Genomic DNA, 4,289 nt, shown 5'->3' on the forward strand with positions numbered 1-4,289 from the left:
AAAAAAACTGAACTGGGAAGGAAATGAACAAATTATGTACTCTATACTAAAATCCCTTGTCAGTAGCATCATTTGCAAATATTTTCTCCCAGTCTATATGTTGACTTTTCATTTTGTTTATGGTTTCCTTTACTATGCATAAGCTTTTATGTTTAATCCACCAAATTAAAAAGTATGTATATTGCTGGAATTTATTGACAGGTACTGTAGTGGGAGGAGGCCGTGCCCTCCCAGATCAAAGAGGAGACATGCAGCACCTCCAACATCTGTACACGCATGCGTAGTTCTGTAGTAATGTAGCACAACCCATATCCTTGAGCACGGGCGCATCTATAGTGGTCTGCCTGAAATTTATACCTGATAAGGGGCACAGAGAAACTTAGAAGCAGCGGAAAGAACAAGCGGGGTATGTAAGGCGGCGCCCCGCTGCATTTGGGGCTCAGCCTCCGGATACTAATTCGCTGAGCCCGTGCGGGCACAAAGAAATGCTGCTTCCTGGGAAAAAGCCTTGGTGTCTCCTTTCTCTGTCCTTCAGTTCCGCTTACAGTACAACAGACTTCTTGAATGTCATCCACCTGGAGCCGACCTAAAGGAGGTCGTGCCAACTGGAGAAGCATGGACTCCAGCAGCTGGGGTGGAAAGTGGGTATCAAGTGAGAGAAAAACGCGCAGTGTGAGAGCTGTGTGTTAAGTTTTATTCAGGGAACTTACTGAGGACTAGAGCCAGGAGAGAGACTCTCAGTAGCTCTGAGGGGACTGTTCTGAGGAGGAAGGGGGAGAAGCCAGTTTATACGTGATTTTTAGGTAGGGAATACATGCAGTGAAGCATACATCTTGATAAAAGATTACTGATAGTTACAAAGATCAGATAACTCAAGTTAATGATTTTAGTGCTTTTCTATATTTAGGAAGATGCAAGACTCTGGGGTCATTAAAATTCTTCCCAAGATATACATCTAACTCCCTCAGGGGACTTCTTGTCCAAAGCACAGAGCATCCTGTTATCATCTTCATTTCCTCTGCCTGAAGCACGGAGTGCACTGTTGGTGAGTAGCAGGTTAGTCCTGGCAGAACTGGGTATGAGCAGCATTCTCTGTTCTTCTCTGTTTACGTGGGTAAGAGAAAAATACACAGGAACAACTCTGTCTCCCCGTCCTGGTTTGGTTCCCTGGGTGGGATGGCTTCTGTTCAGGTCTGGGTCCAAGCCTGGAGTGCATGGGTCATCCAGATTGAGTCAAGGCCAAGTTGTTCTCCGGCACTGGAGAGCAACATAAGAATAGGGCTTTTGAATCTCATAGGTCTGCTTTGAATTCACAGTTTGAATATCAGCTGTGACATTGGCTTGGTCTCCTAATTTCTCTCTGCTCCAGATTCTTAAACTGTAAAGCAGGGCTGGTAGGAGGGGGTTAGATAATTTATTGCCTTTGTGAAAATAATAACTTAAAAGGCTTTGCTCATGATAAAGCACTCAATTCACACTAAACACAACGAAAAATATTTCTTTTTCTTTTCTTTTCTTTTCTTTTTTTTTTTTTTGGCTATGGCATGCAGTGGCTTGAGGTAGGATCTTAGTTCCAGAACAGGGATGGAACCCAGGTTGCAGCAGTGAAGGCACCAAATCCTAACCGCTAGACCACCAGGGAACTCCTGAGAAATATTTCATTACATTAGTTCATTTGACACAAAGGATGTATTTCATTTGTTGATATCACCCCAGATCTTAGCTCAATGCCAAGACACAATATGGCTTCAATAAAACTTTTCTGTTTTGTTTTGTTTTGTTTTTTTTGGCTGTGCCCACGGCAGGTGGAAGTTCCCGGGCCAGGGATCAAACCCATGCCACAGCAGCTTCCTGAGCCACTGCAATGATGATGCCTGATCCTTAACAAGAGAACTCCCCAGTGTGAGGATTAAATTGATGAAAACTAGGAGTTCCCGTCATGGTGCAGTCGTTAATGAATCCGACTAGGAACCATGAGGTTTGCGGGTTCAGATCCCTCCCCTTGCTCAGTGGGTTAAGGATCCAGCGTTGTTATGAGCTGTGGTGTAGGTCGCAGACGAGGCTCGGATCCCAAGTTGCTGTGGCTCTGGCGTAGGCTGATGACTACAGCTCTGATTAGACCCCTAGCCTGGGAACCTCCATATGCTGCAGGAGTGGCCTAAGAAATGGCAATAAAAGACAAACAAACAAACAAACAAAAAATTAGAAAAAAAAAAAAAGGAAAAGGTAAAAAGACAAAAATAAATAAATAAATTGATGAAAACTAAGTAAATTCATGATTTAAAAAATTCATAATTAAGGAATTCCCTTTGTGGCTCAGTGGTTAACAAACCTGACTAGTATCCATGAGGACACAGGTCTGATTCCCGGCCTTGCTAAGTGGGTTAAAGCATCCAGCGTTTCCGTGAGCTGTGGTGTGGGTCACAGATGCCGCTTGGATCTGGCATTGCTGTGGCTGTGGCTGTGGCCGGCAGCTGCAGCTCCAATTTGACTCCTAGCCTGGGAACCTCCATAGGCCGTGGGTATGGCCCTAAAAAGACAAAAATAATAATAATAGTAAAAGAGTCATAATTAAAAAATAATGATCCTATCGAGTCATGGAAATTTGGATGGATGGGAAGGTCTAGATAACTGACCGGATGAGTGATGTGATGAATGGGTGTGTGTTACTCAATCTTCGAGCAGCATTTGACCCAAAGGGCTTTCTCCGCCCCCCCTTACCTACCTTCTTGGGCATCACATTCTCCTTGTTTTCCTCCCTCGCCGTCTCACCTCTTTTAACCAGTCCTGGGTTGATACTGTCCCCCAGTAGTAATCTCCCTGCCCTTCTCTCCTCTCCCAAACTCTAACTATGAGGTCCCGACTGCACGGTCATGGTGCCTCTTGTCTGTCTACCCCCTCAGATGAGTTCATTCGTCTCCCCTCCCCCACCCTAAATTTCTATATCATGCGTTTGCTCCTGATTTCCAGTTATATCGCGCCCCCTCCCAGGTCTTCCTTCCCTGCCCCCTCAGCCTGTATCCCCAGGGGCTACCTCACAGCCCTCTCCGCGTCAGCATTTTCCTCCAAATCTATTCCTTCTCCCGCAGCTCCCATTGGTCAGGAAGAGAGACGTGAGAAGAGAGAACTGAGGCGTGGAGAGCGGGAGAGAGAGCCAACACAAAGAAGGCACGCAGAGACTTCGTGTTCTTGTGTGTGTATTTGCTTTTTAAGGCCACACATGCGGCATTATGGAAGTTTCCAGGCTACGGGTTAAATCAGAGCTGCAGCTGCTGGTTGACACCACAACCACAGCCACGCCCGATCCGAGCCGCACCTGTGACCTACACCACAGCTCATGGCAATGCCAGATCCTTAACCCACGGAGCGGGGCCAGGGATCGAACCGAAATCCTCTCGGATACTAGTTGGATTCATAACCCACTGAGCCATGATGGAAACTCCCACACTGAGACTTTGAAGCCCAGAAGATAACAGATTGAGAGGCAACTTTGGCCCAGCCCCACGAAGGACAGCCCAGCAAGTCTAGGAGCTTGATTCTAGGTACTGGGAATGGGGTCCCCATTTTAAGTCCTTTCCGAGCCAGGGCAGAGCCCTGGGGAACCCCAACATTTCAGTATCAGGCACCACTCGTATGGGGGGACCTCTGCAGGCTGGGGGTGTACATGCAATTGCCAGAGCCCACTGTCCTCAAGATGCTCCTACCTCCCACTCTGTTCCCATGGGCGGGGCCCGGGCCCAAGCCGGGCATATTCTGCATCCTCCATGGACGGTGGTGGTCCAGGCCACCCTCCTCTCCTGCTGGAATTCCTGAGCCAGCCACCTCCCCAGTTCTTTGAGGAAGCCTCCACACCCACTGGGTGTTACTCACCCTGCTGGCTCCTTCTCCTTCATCACAGTCTGTAACTGTTCACCACCTGTGGGAGGTTAACCCAGAGTGTCTCCCATGTCTCTCCGCCCTGAGCTCCATCAGGGCAAAGACCTGGGGTGTCTCATTCCCCTTTGTACCCTAACAGCAAGCAGCGGGTGCTCGATGCCTCTTTACCGAGAGCACGTGTGAATAAAATGGGTATCAGGAGGATGGAGGGAGGGGCACATGAGGGGATAAAAGGACCAGACAATTGATGGGTAGTTAAGGCACCACTGAAATAAGAGCAGGAAGGATGGAATTAGGATGCACCTGCGTACTGTGGAGAGGGGGCTTTGGTAGATGTGTTCCAGAGGGACTTATTTGGAAGTCCCCTTCCTCGTGTCTTCCCAGCCTCCCATAGCCACACTGGTCCTCTCAGG

General features: G+C 48.1%; 1 long non-coding RNA gene across 1 annotated transcript; it reads right to left on the bottom strand.

Moving 5' to 3' along the window:
• Positions 1-881: 881 nt before the first annotated feature.
• Positions 882-3,916, bottom strand: LOC146402336 (uncharacterized). The gene is made up of 2 exons (XR_014806200.1): positions 3,871-3,916; positions 882-1,257 (listed from the first exon to the last, which is right to left on the bottom strand). It is a non-coding gene; the product is annotated as an uncharacterized LOC146402336 (long non-coding RNA).
• Between the last annotated feature and the right edge of the window lie 373 nt (positions 3,917-4,289).

Source organism: Sus scrofa, chromosome 6, assembly GCF_054392235.1.
Source record: "Sus scrofa isolate SSC_HxYL_T2T_F1_AM1 chromosome 6, Sscrofa_HxYL_maternal_Yorkshire_Landrace_v2.0, whole genome shotgun sequence".
Lineage (NCBI taxonomy): Eukaryota > Metazoa > Chordata > Mammalia > Artiodactyla > Suidae > Sus > Sus scrofa.